The sequence below is a fragment of the Eumetopias jubatus genome, unplaced genomic scaffold (assembly GCF_037043125.1).
Source record: "Eumetopias jubatus isolate StellerSeaLion01/CBP00866 unplaced genomic scaffold, mEumJub1_p1.0 scaffold_6, whole genome shotgun sequence".
NCBI lineage: Eukaryota > Metazoa > Chordata > Mammalia > Carnivora > Otariidae > Eumetopias > Eumetopias jubatus.
The window spans coordinates 29307958-29326038 of NW_028274812.1; positions in this window are offsets into that span (position 1 = coordinate 29307958).

The following is an 18081-nucleotide window of genomic DNA, read 5'->3' on the forward strand; positions in this document are numbered from 1 at the left end:
CCTGTTTCACCCCAAAATCACTCACACTGATTTTCACAGAGTACCTGCTTTTAACAGCATCAACCCAGTTTTGCAAAGATAATGCCATTGAAAAGAATACAGCTCAGTCTAAAGTCGGAACTGTGAACTACATCAATCTAATATTTCAGGATGTATCCAAAACATATCATTATCACTGGGTCTACCTTAAAAGTAAAACAGCCAGTTATTTCACCAGCAAAACTGGTCTACTGAAGCATAACACAGGAATTGCAATTTGGGACATGCAAGCTATGGCAAACCACTGGCAAGTCTGGAGATCAAAGGAGAAGAATGTTACTTCATAGAGAAAAGGAGGAAGTCCAGAGGGGCTGCTTTGAATGAAAGTCCATTGGAGAAAAAGTCCATTGGCTGAGTTGTGGTGTTTTCTTATTGGTTGACTTTTTTGCTGGTCAAGTAGACAAGGTACACCTTTTTCTTTTGAGTTTGCAACTGGTGGGGAGTGGCAGGGTGTGAAAGCTCCTTTTTCTGGCATCCCAACTCCATTTTATATGAGTTTTCCTTTATTCATTTTCACAACTTCATTTTCCTGAAGATTTAAAAAATTCTAGGGACACCCTGTGCGTTTATTATAGTACCCTGGACAACTTCAGTGTATAGTTTGGGAACCTCAGAGCAAATCATTAAGGAAAAATAAAGTTAGATCCCTTTAATTATGTATTTACAGTATAAGTACATTTTCTGTGTTTGTGTGTATATACACTAAATATACATATTATGCCTTCACACTCATATACACATACACAAATGTGTGCCATTTTTTCTGTGTATGCGTGTATATACATTATATATAGCAACATATATATGCTATATAAATTTAAATGCTTTAAAAATTATAAACTGATTTACATCAAAATGATGATGATCTCTAAGTGGTGAAATTATAGGTGATTCTTACCTTCTTCTTCCTGCTTCATATGTTGGTTTTATACTTCCTATGAGGTTCTATTTCATAACCAGTGAAGTCAGGATAGCTCTATTCTGAACAAAAGAAATTAAACTAAAAACTAAAAACATAAGCCAAAGTTCTATCCAGCTTCTTCTTTTAATGAGGAAAGCAAATTTAGAACTCATTCAACAAAAGGATTTTCCTGCTGAGAATGCATTTAAACCATTGTAAATAATCAGAGACAGACAGGGGTAAAACTAGTACCACTCTATAGTTCAATTAACTGCTGAGGAGAAGAACCTTCCTCATTCATAGATTGGTCATAATTTAAAAAAAGGAACAAGCATGGGGTTGAAGCAATAACACTCTTAGGAAAAAAATAGGAAAGACATTATGACCAAAAATATAGACTTAAACCCACAACACGCACCTCAAATATATTGCCATGAAGCTGGTGAAGACTTTATAAACAGTCCTTCTGAGTTACAGTGAACTTAATGAAACAATGGCCTCTAAAAATACTCGAATAGGGTGGGGGGGTGGAAGGGAAAAGAAGGCCATCACAAAAATGAAAGTCACATTGGGAAGCAACAGAAAGGAGAGTTGAGAAAACAAAATCCGGGTCATGGAGGGCAAGCTTGAGAACATGAGCCAAACCAGAAGACTTTAAAAGGACTAGAGAGAAAATTAAAATGATAGAAGACAAAAGAATTAAAATATACACTTACTTGGTGCCTCTGAAGAAGAAAACAACAAGACACAAAAAAGTGTTCAAACTATAATTCAAAAATCATTTTTTCAATAAATACTTGAATCCACCATTTCAAAGTTGACATAAATTATGTTTCATTAAAAATGCATGCAACTGGGGCGCCTGGGTGGCTCAGTTGGTTAAGCGACTGTCTTCGGCTCAGGTCACGGTCCTGGAGTCCCGGGATCGAGTCCCGCATTGGGCTCCCTGCTCAGCAGGGAGTCTGCTTCTCCCTCTGACCCTCCCCCCATGTGCTCTCTCTCTCTCTCATTCTCTCTCTCAAATAAATAAAATCTTTTAAAAAAATGCATGCAACTGATAAAACTGGTGAAGTCTCTTGCCTGGTAAAGATATTAAACTTCAAAAACAAAGAAAGAACCTATGAAGAGTATAAATCAAGTAAGTTTCAACTTTCCCACAGCCACCTTATAATTCCAAAAGATGGTGGGGAAATACCATGTTCTCGGGGAAAAGATCATGCACTCCAGAGATTTGCATAGTCAAATATTGTCCAGACGCAAATAGAGCAACAGCAGACTTTGCAAACATGGATGAATTAGGAAATATAGCACCATGAATACTTCTTAAAGAAACTAATTTTGTGAAGATGGATGGTGGTGATGTTTACACACAAAAAAAAAAAGAAAAGAAAAGAAAAGAAACTAACTTTAGCCAATCAATAAAAGGAAGAAGCAGCTGTGGCAAGAGTAAAGGTAGTAAGCGATGAATCCATTTGAATGTGGAGCTAAGATTGAACTACTGTGGCAATGGTGGTCACAGGTCAGGCCATGGACTTTATTGACCATGACAATGTACAAAGGGCTACGACCCACCCAGTAGGAGGGTTGGTGTGAAAGAGCAAGAAGGGCCAGGGGGATGAACTGATAAACATTGTTTAAAATACACAATTCGTGTACAGTCTAAATAATACTCTGTGTATACTATTTTATGGTATAAAAAGACCCACTAGAAACCAAAGAATGTACATCCTTTAGAAAAAATAAAAGGAAAGGTAAAAAAAGAAAAAGAATCAGATAGGATCACATAATAAAACATGGTGTGCTGAAAAGCAAAGTTTGAAACAAAGTGACACAGGAAAATTGTGTCAGATACAAACCCAAAGAAAGAAGGGTCATCATAGCAGTGCCAGACAATGTTGAACACAAGTCAAGAAGTACCAAATATGGCAAAGAGTGGCACTTTAGAACAATGCCTACGATACACAATATAGATCTGACAGTCATGAGTCTTTATGCACCAAATAATAACAAAATATTCTTAAAACAAAAACAAGAAATACAAGTGACCTTATCAGTTAAGTTTCTTTGGCTACAAGCAACAAAAACCAATATTTAAGACTAAAAAGAATATATTGAATTACATAGCTGAAGATTCCAGAGCTAGAATGGTTTCAGACAAACCTGATTAGGACATCATCCTCAGGGGCTTGCTTGATGGTTCCTGACATCCTCAGTTTCTCACCTGAGGCAGCCCCAGGGGTAACCAACTGCCTCAATAGCCCAAAGGTCCACATGTCTAATCCTGGGTTTTGTGCTGAAGTAGACACTGCAATCATGGGAATTAAATCATACACTGATGGTGTAGGTTAGGCTCAGCTAACTTTTTCAGTGAAGAGTCAGAGAGTAAATATTTTTGATGTTGCAGGACACATGATCTCTGTCACAACTACTCACAACTACTCTGCCATTGTAGCACAAAAGCAGCCATATATAAATGAATGAGCATGGCAGTATTATCATAAAACTTTATTTATGGACACCAAAATTGGAATTTTGTATGATTTTTACATATCATGAAATATTATTCTTCTTTTGGTTTTTTGCTACCATTTAATGATGATAAACCATTCTTAGCTCACACAATAAAATGGGTGGCATTGAAGGATTTGGCCCATGGTTGATAGTTTGCCAACCTCTGCTATAGGATACCCACAAAACTTGAGCACAGAAGACTGAGAGCAAGGGAGCAGTTGGCCCCTCAAAGCAAATTAGGGTAGTGAGTGCTGAGCAGCAAACACAATAAATGTTCACCCTAGTACCATGATGCCTTACAATTTTAGTCCCAAAGGGCTTAAGGGGGTGTTGCCCACTGAACTCAAATAATTCATCCTGATGCTAGAAGCATAACAAATGGCCCACCTCCAGCTCCTAACCCCCTTTCACCCACCATTAGAGTTGCCAGGATGCAGAACCCATATGACTGTCTACTTTCTGTGGCATCAACAAAACAAGCAAGTCGCCAATCAGGATAGCTCTGCCCATTCTGAATGTGGACCACTCGGTCAGTGCCTGGTTCCCAGTATTACTGACACCAAGAAATCATATGATTTGGGGATAATCCATACGTTCTTTCATTTATTCAACAAGGAGTTAGTTATGGATCACCACCCATTATTCTAGGCTCTGGAGAAAAGAACAAAAAGTGGAGGAAAAAAGGGGGGGAAGAAACTGCTTTCATGGAGCTTATCAACTAATTAACTAATTAAAAGTAAACAGAGAAAACAGAAAAATTAAACAGGGAAGCAATGAGGGAATGTTGGGTGCCATTTTAAATACGTGGTCAAGGAAAGCCTACTGTAAAGATGACATTCAAGCAAAGAGAAGAGGGAGTGAGCTCTCCAAAAATCCAGGGAAAGAGTATTTTAAGCAAAGAGACTAGCAAGTGCAAACGTCCAGGGGCAGGAGTGTGACTAGCATTTAAGGAGGTTAGGATGGCTGGAGCCATGTGAATGAGGATGCAAGTAAGAGAAGATGAAGTCAGAAAAGTAGTAGAAGAGGAAGCACAAATCACAAAGGACCTTGGAGGCCATGGTACTCACTTTGATATTTACTCTGAGGGTGCCATAGCAGGGTTTTGAGTAGACAAAACATGACTTGACTCACTCTCTTAAGTGATCATTTGGACTGTTACACTGAAGATAGAATTTTGAGGGGCAAGGGCAAGAGACAGGGAGACCAGTTAGGAGGCTGCTGTAATCATCTAGATGCCTCGGCCCCCACTCTCAAGCAGAGAGCATTCCACTGGTCGAACTACAAATCTGTCTTCAAGCCCCCAAGGGCAGCTTATGAGAAACTAAACCATCACACAGCTTTACAGAACAAATGCTAGTACAGTTAGCTCAGATATTCACCACCCCAAGCTGACTCCTGTATGAGCAGACATCATCAGGGAAGCCCGAGCTGACACCCCCTGGCACTGCACACAAGGAATTGAGAGAACAGTGCTGTCCGTGACCTGTTACCTAATATTACCCTCAACCTCTGCAAATCCACTACTCCATTTACTCTAGAATATGTTCATCCTCCACTTCCGTTCAAAGGTCTACTGCCAGCATTTACTTAAGCTCTCCACTCAGCTGTCTTTCTCACTGCTGGGACTGAGCAAAGTTAATCACCATGAATTGTATTTGTGTTAAGAGGTAGCAGAGATGCCACGAGTACATTCTCATCATGGAGGAGTGTCTACTTCCTTATACAGCATGCATATGCCTTCTTCTTTGAGCTAAATACTCTGAACAAAAATGTACGGACATTAACTCCAGATTTGTGGAAAGAAGGGAAAAGACAGCACCACCATCTCCACCAGTTATGTCCAAGCCAAAACATGACGACCGGTTCAGCAGCACCACCTTCAGGGCCGCCCTGAGAAGTGCATATCTGAGAGTCTGAAAGGGACAGTTTTTACATCCCCAACACCCACATAAATGCCAGAAAAGAAATCTGTTATCCTAGAGTAACAGGATTCCACGATGGTCAAAGATGTTTGATGAATTCTGAGGCTCACAAGATAATGGCAGAAAGTCAGCCCCAATTTCCCCCACAGGGCAAAGGTTTGAATGATGTTTCACTTCCTCTGTGAATTTAAGGGCCCTAAAGTTCATGTCTACTGCTGACCAGCTGCTCATCTGCCCTAAACCCATGTTTTTAAGATAAGCTACATAACAGTATCATGGGGGGAGAGTGTAAAAAATGCCAATGCTTATGCTCCTCCCCAGGCAGTTGACTTGGAAATCCTGTGAGCGAGGTCCAGGCATCACCAGAGTGATTAAAATGCGCAGCCAGGTTCGAGAACTTCATCCTGAGCTATCAAAACTCATGTTCCCATTCCTTAAGTTGGGGCAAAAATCCTTCAGGAAAATCCAAGGACAAAGCAACCTGTGTCTCCGAAACTAATTCAATAGAAAAGCGGCCCCAGGCAGGGTCTGTTCTCCCTGTGGGAATGGGAATTGTAAGCCTCCGAAACTCAGGGTCAGAGGTAGTTCCATTTGCCTTTGCTCTGTAACACCACAGCCAAGACAAAGCTACAAATCCAGCATCTCCTGTGTGCTTCCCTGCTCCAGAAAAAAAACTGGTTCTGTTTCTCTATCTGCTTCTTGACAAGCTGCCTTGTCATCAGCGAGCTTATAACTCCCTCTTCTTGGAACAGTCCCCCTCTCAGAGTACGCTTTACTTCATTCTCTTCTTCACCTGACTAACTTTTGCTGGAGGCAATAAACCTTCCCTGCTTCTGAGAGACAATCTGTTTGCTGCACCGCATTCTCTGCTCCTTGCTAGCATAGCATTCAGCACACTGTGTTATACCACTTTTCATCGAGTCTAAGACACCATCAGTTAGGAGACACATTATTTCATGGAACACTAAGGAACAAAAAAAATAAGCTGTCAATAAAATTATAACAATGCTTTCTTGTAACTTAGAATTTTCATTTCATACATATTGAAAGAATTCTTTTGATGTAATTTTGAGTTCTATCAAAGAGCCCAGGGTTTTATTAGCATTTCTTATTTAACCAACTAATAATCTTAATTTTTCCTCCACTGACATGCCATAGAAAGTTAAGCAGTTGCTGTTCAAACTCAGCAAAAGTTGTTTCCTTTCTTTTTTTTTCAGCAAAAGTTTCTGATATTCATGTTTGACACCTGAATGACAGTCCTGCATGATGATTGGATTGGTCACATCAACTCCTTGTTGTTTTGAAATTTCTTTCATCTTTTCAAAGGCATTTGGCAATTTCTCCTGTCTTCAATTGAATTGCTTGACATGTGATACTGGTATTTCTCTGACTTTAATGTGCATATGAATCACCTGAGGATCTTCTTAAAATGCAGATTCTGACTCTGTGAGTCTGGGTGGGGCCTGAGATTCTGCATTTCTTAGCACAAGTTCCGAGGTGATGCTGATGGTCTTAGTCTGGAGACCTCACCTGGTATGGCAAAATGGCAGGCAATCTTTTGCATGTATCTCAGTCACAATACCTTACACAACTTATTCAGCTTGTATTTTCCTTCCTTAAGATCCATCAAGCATCTTACTAATTTGTAAGAAAATAGGAAAGGGGGGGTCATCCCTCCAATAATAAATATTTTGTTTCACTAATACCAAAGAGACACACCACTGCAGTGTTTCTAGCCTTTCTGCAAATGCAATAACTTTCCAATCTAATGCTGAATTATAGTGTCATCTTTAAAAGCATTATAAATGGCAATTAGCTCAATGCATGGAGAATCAACAATGTATATATTGGTGAAGAAAAGACAGTAAGAACAGCTGTGATCCAGTTTGTACCCACAGAAACCAAGACTACTTATAACTACTGCCTTGCCAACAGCATTTGTGAGATGCCATCAATTGGAACGTGCAACTTGATTCCAAAGACATACAACTGTGGAAAAACAATGCATGCCTTAACATGGATGCAGTAGTATAGTGGTCTATGTTCTTGTCTCTTTTCCCCAAAAGTACTGTTACTTCAGTGCAAGAACTAGGAAAGCCTTTGTCCAAAGCACAGAACTCTGTGTCAGGCACGAGGTAAGTGCGTGCGTTGCAGATGCAACCTTAATACTCTCCCAACAATGTCATTTCGGCTGGGCTAGGAGTCGGTGACACACTTATTTGTAACATGCATATTTGAAATGTTCTCTGGTCACGCCTACCCAGGGCTTACTGTGAGTAAACTGGGGACAACCAAGTGCTTGTCAGCTAACCCTAGCCCAGGATGGTGGATTAGATAGTAGTGGTACCACAAAGGCTTACTGTGTGATTCTTTGAGATTCTGGTAACTTGCCTTTTCATACATTATGACTGGTTTACTCCTTCACTCCCACTCTCCTGGCTGGCCTGCATTTCATTTCTCCTCTTTTTCGGGGTGATGGTTCAAATAAAATGGAAATTCAATGTCCCTATAGTATGATTCACTTGGACCTTTTAGTTCATGAGTATCTCTGATATAAGTGTATGAGTCTCCCACCTTCAAAAGAAAATGAGGGAAGAATTATGTTTAATACGTTACAAAAGCATTTCAGGAAAGAGCATGTTCATTGACATGGAAGTTGGAAATATATATTAATTTAATATTGCTGAGGAAATCAGGCAAAATCTCAGTAACTATAGAAAACTAGACTTTCATGATCTGATCTTTTAGCTTCCAAACCATGGTGCATAAGACAGCTATTCAAATAAGAAAAGCCCTCCACCTAAAGCAATCTCATTGAAATAGAAATGGACATTTTATGGTCCAAAACATGAGAATTTAAATAAAGTCATTACATTTTCAGACTTGAAAGACCTTAGATATCATCTTGTTTAAACCTCTTTATGTTCATAGGGCTGGGATCTTTATAGGCCTTCCCATCCTTATGATTCTAATATTCTTTAAATTTTAACATTCTTTATTCATGTGAAAGAATGAGAGTGTTCAAAACTTGATTCACAACAATAAAACTTCTTTTTGTATATGTTTCAATCACAAAATCTCTTTTAAAATTTATTTATTTGAGAGAGAGCATGCTAGAGAGAGAGAGTATGTGCAAGCACGAGCAGGGAGAGGGGCAGAGGGAGGAGCAGACCCGCCGTGGGGCAGGGAGCCCGATGTGGGGCCCAATTCCAGGATCCTGGGACCATGACCCCAGCGGAAGACAGATGATTAACCGACTGAGCCACCCAGGCACCCCTCAATCACAATATCTTAAGTTAAATATTCCTCACTCCGAAAAAGAAAATGAAAAGGTAAGAGAAGGTTCTATCTGTATCCTCTTTCCCTATATAATAGAACTTATTAAAAAATGCAACTAGTGACCCTAACTAGGCAGATATACAGGCAATAATATACAGCCAATAAGATTATTTCTGTTAAGACCTAGGGAATGGAGAAATCAAAGAACAATACCATTTTTATGTTAAGGTAATACGTTTATAAGTGTTGGGGGAAATGCTTCTATAAGTGGGGAAAAATATCCTCAAATTTTAAGCTAACTTTTTTCTAAGCCTAAATTTCAAATTTATTTAATATTCATATTTGCTATAAAGAAAACTGAAGTTGTTCTTGAAAATTCTTTACAAGAATCTGACTGCTTACATCGAAAAATCTTCCCCAAAAATAGTTAGATCCAGCAGCAATTTCCATCACTGAGAGTACTTCTAGTATTTCTTCATTCAATATTCCCCAAGCAGATATTTATTGCATGTAAACCTCTTTTATATTTCTCTTGTATTATTCTGGTATGCACAAGAATGTGGAATATCAACCCAAGGCCCAAAAAGTGCTAATGTGCCTTTAACAGGGTCTAATTTATGGATAAAGGAGCTTAGTTATTGAGGTTGGAAGGTGCCTGTGTTGTCTTTTCCTTTCCTTTCACATATAAATTATGTTAAAGAACCATTTTTCTGAAGCCCATACAATGGATATCCTTATAATACTTGGTCTATACAAGAGATGGCTACAGATGTCTATAAACTGCTTTGGCCCTGATTCTGTTACTTTCATGTGTACCTGGAACAGACTGGCAGATCTGCCTACCGAGTAGACAGAAAACCAGGAAACAAAATCTTTGTCAATTCATTTGCAGAAAGGACAGAAAGTCATAAACTCATACTCCACAAAAACTGAAGCTTTGGTGACCTCTTGTGGGGTAACTTATTGGTAGTTCATAATAAAGCAGTCCCAGAATGGAATCTGAGACAAGTTTTCTTTGTAGGTCCATTACACTGACTAGGCCTGCTGAGACCCAGTGGGCCTGTTATAACCTAGAAATGCCTATACATACATAAAGTTATCAATGCTGTGCTAATAACTGCATTTGATTATATACTCAAGAGAGCTTATCTATATATAAACACACATCAGGAGTGATTTAAATAAAGTATTAAATATATTAAGACACTCTAGATTCTCTTATCCATTGGGTAGGAAGGAACCTTCCAACAACCTATTCAATATTCGATGGCCTTCTACAAGGGATGAAATCACAAGGGAGTTTGGGAAGAGATTATGGATAATCAAAGCTAAACTAACAGGCATAGTATAAGTGCTCAATAAATGAATTAATGGAAAAAATAAATTAAAGGATCATCTTCATACCTAGTAGTTAACATTAATGAGGCTTTTTAATGAGGTCACATAGCTGGCAAGGAAGCATTGTTATTTTATAGCTCTACCCTGCATCATTTGTGTAGATTTGTATATTGCAATTTGGTGCCTTGTAAAAAATAACCAGAAATACATGGCATATATTAACTGGTATGAATGAATGATTTTATAGAAAAAAATTTAACCGGATTTGCATTAAAAGAAATGTGTCTAAATTGGGGGGAAATATTCATTCAGAAGGAAAAAAATGCATCTTAATTGTTTGGGAATTTGTACCAACATGAAGAGTAGACAGGATAATAGGTAAGCTTGCTAAAAACATCAGAAAATAATGAATAGGAAAAACAGCTCCCTATTTGGTCCTATAGCATTCAAATAAAACATGCATATTGCATCCCCTTTAGTGCCTTTTGGTCCTTTTGCTACTCTTCATCACTTATATGATAAATTACTTCCTTCAGAGAGAGCATTGTAACAAGCAGAAATAGATTTCTGTGGCTCATTGCAATTACAGTTGGGTAATACTGATTAGTTATCTGGTCCAGTCTCTACTAAAGTAAACCAGCACTCCTTCTCTATCAAAGACATGACAGTTTGGTGTTTGATGACTCCGAATACGTCATGAGTGACAGCTGATGGAGGAGATAAAGCCATTATCCCACACTTAGAAAAATATTAGAATATTACCCCCAGGTAATATTCAATTTGCTATTGAATGAGAAGTAAAACAACTAAAAGTGAATTGAATTAAAACATCAAGCAACCAGATCTAGGGTCGTGATGGTTTGAGCATAACCACTTGGACTTTCATCACTGGCAATTCATCAGAATATATCTATTTTCCATATACTCTGGAATATCACTTTTCAGAATTTCCCCTTAAGAGTGTTTCCTTAAGAATCAGATTTGTCTATAAATTCTTGATTAAGAAATCTGAAAAGTACACAAAGTTCTTTTTTAGTTTTTCCTTTTCAGTTTCTTTTTAGTTTTTTCTCCTTGAAATTCAGTCAGGTATCAGTCTCATGACTCTGAAAGTATTAAGGGGTAATCTGAAATGTGAATGTTTTAGAAGACATGTCAATAGAAATAAAAACCATTAAATACACATTGAAAAACTAAGAACCAGGTTATCTGGCATAGCTGTCCTGATATTAACAAGATTTCCTTTGTGTATACTTGGTTCAAAAGCTGAGATAGCTTCCTTATAGGAAGATGGGAACACTCCTATGTTTTCTTCTATGAGTTTCATGGTTTCCGGTCTTATATTTGTATTTAATCCATTTTTAATTAATTTTTGTAAGAGGTGTAAGATATAGGTCCAGTTTCATGGTAGGAGATGGAAAGGCAGGAGGAGAGAAAGGTAGGAGTATTTATCTGACCCTTCCCAACTTCATCATAGTTCTAGTCATGGCTATTTTCCTCCAACCCACCACAGCTCATCACTGGACAACTGGTGTCCACAGTTCTGCCTTCCCATCTCCTTCCCATCTCTCCCTTTGGCTGAGCCCTGCTGGAAGCCAGGAAAGGTATGTGGGGTAAGGAAGGTACCTGGTGGTATAGAGGTCAGCCTCCTGGGACACAGAGAATGTATCTACATGGGGAGGTGGGATGGTAGACAGAAAATAACTAGTGTAGAAGGCCTATATTTTATTAATTTAAAAGTTGAAGAAGCACAATATTCAAATATTTAAAATTTCAATTTTTTCTCAGCACTCTCTGCCCCCTTTCTTGTTTTTACTCCATAGGACTTATCATTCTTTAGCATATTTTATAATGTAATATTTTATCTTATTTATTTTCTCTCTCTCTCACAAGAAAGCAAGCTCTTTGAAGGCAAAAATTTTGCCTGTTTTCTCCACTGCTCTGACATTATTATGTATTTGTTGAATGAATGAGTATGTTAAGGGTCCCTAGCAAACAATGAATCATGGAACACTACATCAAAAACTAATGATGTGGGCGCCTGGGTGGCTCAGTTGGTTAAGCGACTGCCTTCGGCTCAGGTCATGATCCCAGAGTCCCGGGATCGAGTCCCGCATCGGGCTCCCTGCTCAGCAGGGAGTCTGCTTCTCCCTCTGACCCTCCCCCCTCTCATGCTCTCTCTCTCTCATTCTCTCTCTCTCTCATTCTCTCTCTCAAATAAATAAATAAATAAAATCTTTAAAAAAAAAACTAATGATGTAATGTATGGTGATTAACATAACATAATAAAATTTTAAAAAATTTAATACACATATAAAAATGTCTCTAATAATACATATTTACTAATGTGCATTAGTAAAATGAATATAGTGCTTTCTTATTTAAAACTAATAGCATTAATATAATGTAATGCCAAAAAGATGTAATGGTAAAATAAATAAATGCTTTATGCAAGTTAATTGTCCTTTAGAATGGCATATCTCTGAATTTGGTCAGAACACTAAACCACGTTTTTAATGTTGTTGCTTTTCTGTGTAAACTTAGAGCTGCTGTTTACTCATATTCTTCATTAAGGTTAAAGCTTTGAGAGACGAATGGTCCCAGCATGAAGCAGATGTGTAATGCATATTCAGTCCCTATTATGTGATAATTACTGTAGAAGCATCACATACATAATTAATGGCAGACTGACATTAATTGATGTGTTTCCTCCTTTACCCCCTGCCCACATACCCATTCCCAGACACTAGAAGTTAAGCTCCATAAGAATAAAGGCCTTGTTTTCTTGTTCACCCCTGTATTTCCAGCTACTGCACTAGAACTTGACACATAGTAGATGCTCAATAAATATTTTTTTGAATGAATGTTTGCACTCCTCGGCAGCAAAACTATAACAAAGAATTTATAGGTCATTTTGTTTATATAAGAATAGCAACAGATGGCCTTTCCCTCTATGAGCTTAAAAGGAAGATAAGACATCCTTGTGTAAGAGACAAAAGCAAAATGTTATTGGAGCAGAGTAAGTTGAGTCAGATTACTCAGTTCAGGATGCCCAACTCCCCACATGGTAGCTATTTGTCCTTAGGCATGCACTTTTCTTTTCAGTATCAACTTCAGTGACTTTAAAATAAAGTCATAATGGCACACACTTCATAGGGCTCTTGGGAGAACTAAATGAAATAAAGAATATAATGAGCTTAGCAAAATATCAACAGATAACAAAAACTCACTAAATGCCAATTGTTAGTGCTTATATTTCCTACTAAGAAATTCTGTGATTTAATTAACTGCTATAAAGTGTGCTTTACATAAAGTTGAAAAAAAATATTTTCTGGTATTACCTCTGATAATTACAGCTCATTCTTATTTATTAGCTAATTAGTTTTTTTGGACAAAGAGTAACCTGCATCTGAACTTCATGGCATATGCCTCAGTAAACAAGAAAATTATTATTCATGAATTAACATTAATGAATAAAAGTGATTATACAGAAATGAGCAACTTTCTCAGCCAACTTCTAATCATCCAAATTATGGGGAAACAGGGCTTTTATTAAAAATGGAGAATTGTTAATGAAAGTAGGAACCTCTGCTAATCTGTGGAAGTTATCTTTAACTTCCATGAGAGTTCAGCTCACTCATCTGTAGAAATGTCATTTGTGTAATACTCTTTACCACTTACTTGCTTCTGGCATTTTTCAAGACTATATGCTTTCCTCCACAGGTACCTATGCTTTGATCTGTAAAATATTATCTTAAACCACAAATGCCTGGGTCAGAAAGTCTTACAGAGAAAAATACCATAAAGAATGTGTTGAAAAAGTCAGAATATCTACATCTTGGATCATTTATTAGTACTTGAGCAAGACTATCTCCTGGACAGCTAGTTATGCAGGTTTTTAGGTTCACAGATGTAACATTTTTATGTATAAAGTCAAAGACTATTTCTAATTCAAACATCACATAGATATGGTAAATCATTAAAGAGACTTACCTAGTATTTCAATCTGTTTTCCACTAATAAGTATTTGAAAAACAAAAGCCCCCAAATCCTAACTGTTCAAGCATGTAATTAAAATTCAACATGAGAAGCCTTCTGAAAGAAGTTTGATAGTGACACACTTGGCCAAGTTTTTACGTATACACACACAAATTCTGTCTCTGCATTTATCTCCTTTACAGCAAGGATATTAGAATATATAAATATGTGTTACAACTGCTAGAGCACACTGGAACAATATTGTAATCTGAAAAGCTAATTTGTTCCAGACATCATTTGACAGAAATGGTACCTCAAAAGAAGTAGATTATGGGATTTTTATTGCAAATAAGGTTCACATATACTTTCAAAGAAAAAGAGTGGGAAAAGAGGGCATCTTTAAATGTCTTCAAGATTAATGCCAAGACATTCTGAATTGGCCGTGTCACAGAATAGCAGAAGAATGTGTAACTTAACTACCATCTTCACATACATATGCTATAGTTTTTAGAGAGAGTTTTCACTTGGGCCTATTTATTCAGACAGTATTATATTCCTAACGATAATAATGTTTATTTCTTCATCCTGTTTAAATCAGGTTTAGGCACACAGCTGTAGCATGTTGAATTTTTAAGAAACAAAGTCAGTCCAGTTTCATGAGTTTGGGCTTTTTATTCCATATTTGAATTTATTTTTCCTGGAAAGGAAAAATAGTTATAACAGCACCTGGTGTGGTGCCATGAACATAGTGGAGGCTTAATAAATATTTATCACTGTTGAAGTTAAAAGAAACACTGATCTGCACTCTGCATGATATGTTGGAAAGAACCATATTGCTTGCAAAAAGCATAAACATTTGGTGAAACATGTGAATCTTAGGCAATTTTTGAAAATGATTATTTTGCAGGTGGTCTAATTTACCACAGAAAGGATAAAATGTTACCTATAACTATGATTAAGAGTCACTAAAATCTAAAGGACTGTTTAGAAACACAGACTCTACAGAACGCTGAAAAATCTCACTCTTTGTATTGTGATCTGATGGGCCTTGGCAGCAGATGAATTCAGAAGAGAACCCCAGCTATAGGCCTGCAGGAAATAGGGAGGTAAACCAAGTGGGGACAAGGCCAGCCTGATGGATACGACTCTAAAATGTGCCCCAATTTCAGTTTCTAAGGGGACATATGAAACTTGAGTCCAGGCCAGCTTAATGTTGATAGTCATCATCTTAAATACGCCAGGTGAGAACATGTCACCAGAAATTGGTTAAATGGGAAATGCTATTATCCAATAGATGACAGTTTTATGTTTGGAGAGGGAGTGGTTGTCTGGGTTGTAAGAGGGCCTCAGCCAGTGGACTGCAGACAGGAGAACATTGGGATAGGGCCCAGATCCCCCAGAGAGAAGGGGCTGGCAAGACTAGTCAGCTTTCCAGGCCCAGACAATTTGGCCAGGGCTTGGGGCTGGAATCCATTACCAGCAGAGAATGAAGTCCAAACACAGAACAGAGGCAAGAGTCTAGGCATACAGTAGGGCTGGAATCGGGACCAAAGAGCTTAATATTGGTGGTCACATTGTTGTTTACACAGGCTCACTCAACAGCAAGCTTAGGGCAATAGATAAGTTCCAGACACTGTTTATTGATAGGAATGAAACTCCTGACAACCTGTCAGGCTTGAGTCTCATTTGAGTAACAATTTGATGATGTCCTGTCTATAGGTTGATGTTAAAGTCATATCTGCTTCTTGGTTGGGCATGGCTACGCAAGAAATGTCAGTTTGAAGAATTTGATTTTTATTTGGTGAGCACTGTGAATTGTGTAAGACTGATGAATCACAGACCTGTACCCCTGAAACAAATAATATATTATGTTAATTTTTAAAAATAAAAAAATGATAATTAAATAAATAAATACTGATTTAAAAAATAATAAACTTAAACCCAAACCTATATTAAAATTGGCCATTCACTTATATACCAGAATGTCAACTCCACAAAAAACATCTTTGTCTCTTTGTTCACTGAAGTATGCCATATGCCTAACTGGCACACAGTTAACATTCAAGAGGTATTTGTCAAGTTAAAGAATGAATTAGCCAAATATTAAGCGCCACACAAGTGATCTGAAAGCTTCAATGTATGCCCTGATGGAGACCCTTATCTCCTGTAGCTGCAGGGCTGGAACTGCTGAAAATCAAGCGCAGAACTTTATACTGCAACTGACTGAATTACAAAGCAAGTTGAACTCCCAGCTTCATGGGGCATCTACTGTTAAAGTGAGGGTACTGCCTGGGAAGGGATGGGATCCTGAAAGTTGAAATGTGGGAAGACTCTGATGACGCTGGGGCCATCAAGCCCCTAAATTCTGATGGGTCTTCTTTGCCAGTGGAAGCAGACCCTCCACCCAAAATGAATGAGGCCCCTCCACTCCCAATTGAAGAGAACTCTCCACCCCTGTCTGAGGGGGTTAATCCTGACTGAGAAAACTGAAATGGCCTCTCCTGAGGCACTTGCCATGTAAGTCAATGTTTAATCTCCTCAGGACCAACCACTACCACCCCTCTTTGCTTCTTGGACCTAAAACTTGACTCAAACCTCAAAGGGCCCCTAAAATTGAGATAAAACTGTGACCCATAGAGGTGTGCTACACTCCCCCAAAATATTTAAACATTCTAATTTATATAAACAGAACTCTGGGGAACCTGTATGGAAATGGATATTGAGGGTGTGGGATAATAGTGGAAGGAACATAAACCTGGATCAGGCTGAATTTATGAATATGGACTCACTAAGCAGAAATTCCGTATTGAATGTTGCAGCCTGAGGAGTTAGAAAGGGCTCCAACAATTTCTTTGGTTGGTTGGGTGAAACATGGACCAAAAGGTGGCCCATAATTAGCAAGGTAGAAATGCTGGACGTGCCTTAGTTTAATGTAGAAGAAGGGTCTCAAAGACTTAGGAAGATGGGAATATTAGAGTGGACTTGTCTTTTAAGACATATTCACTCACTCACTCCAGAATACATGCCTTTCATCAAGACTGTGAGAAACAAATTTTGAGGGGAGCCCCAGAAACCTTGAAGGGCTATGTGATCACTCTTCTCTGGAGATCAGATCTTACAGTGGAGACGGCAGTCATTGAACTGGGAAACCTAAATGTACTGAGAGTAAGTGGATCCTGGTGTGGCACAGATGAAATGAACACACTCAAATATCAAAGGCAATGTGGGCATGGTTACTGTAATAGACAGCAGAGTCAAAGCAAGTTAGAATAGTCCAACTCACACAGACCTATGGCACTGGCTAGCAGATCATGGTGCTCCTATAAGTGAAATAAATAGGAAGTCTACTAAATTCTTACATGATGTGTATAAGCAAAAACGTTCTAAATCAATTGAGTAAAAGTCTAAGTAGAATCATAAAAACAGAGAGCCATGGTCTCCCAATCATTTCCCAGACTTGAGCCAGTTTACAGACCCAGAACCCCTTGAATGAAAGAGAGGCCAAATTTCCTTGAGGAAGGACTCCACTATAATGCCAAAAATGTATACTGTTAATCTTTCCCCCAGTCTTTCCTGAAGGGATCTATGGATCTTTACCAGAGGATCTGTGCACTGGGGAAAAGGAAACAATCAGATCTTACTGGACACTGGCTCTGAACTGACACTAATTCCAGAAGACCCAAAATATCTCTGTGGTCACCAGCCAAAGTAAAAGCTTATAAAAGTCAGGTGGTCAATGGAGTTTCAGCCCAGGTCCACTTCACAATAGGCCCAGTAGGCCAACCAAACCCAGTGGGTCAACCAAAATAACCCAGTTTTGGAACTCATAATTAGAATAGACATACTCAACATCTGACAGAATTCCCACATTAGTTTTCTGACTTGTAGAGTTCAGATTGTTATGGTGGAAAGCCACTGGAACTGCCTTTACCTAGGAAAATAGTAAACCAACAGCAACACATTCCTAGAGAGATTGCAGAGATCAGTGCTACCATCAAGGATTTAAAAAAATGCACAGAGGATGAGTCCCATCACATCCCCTTCAATAAGTCTATCTGACTTGTACAAAAGACAGATGGATCTTGGTGAACTACTGTAAGTTTAAGGATGTGGTGA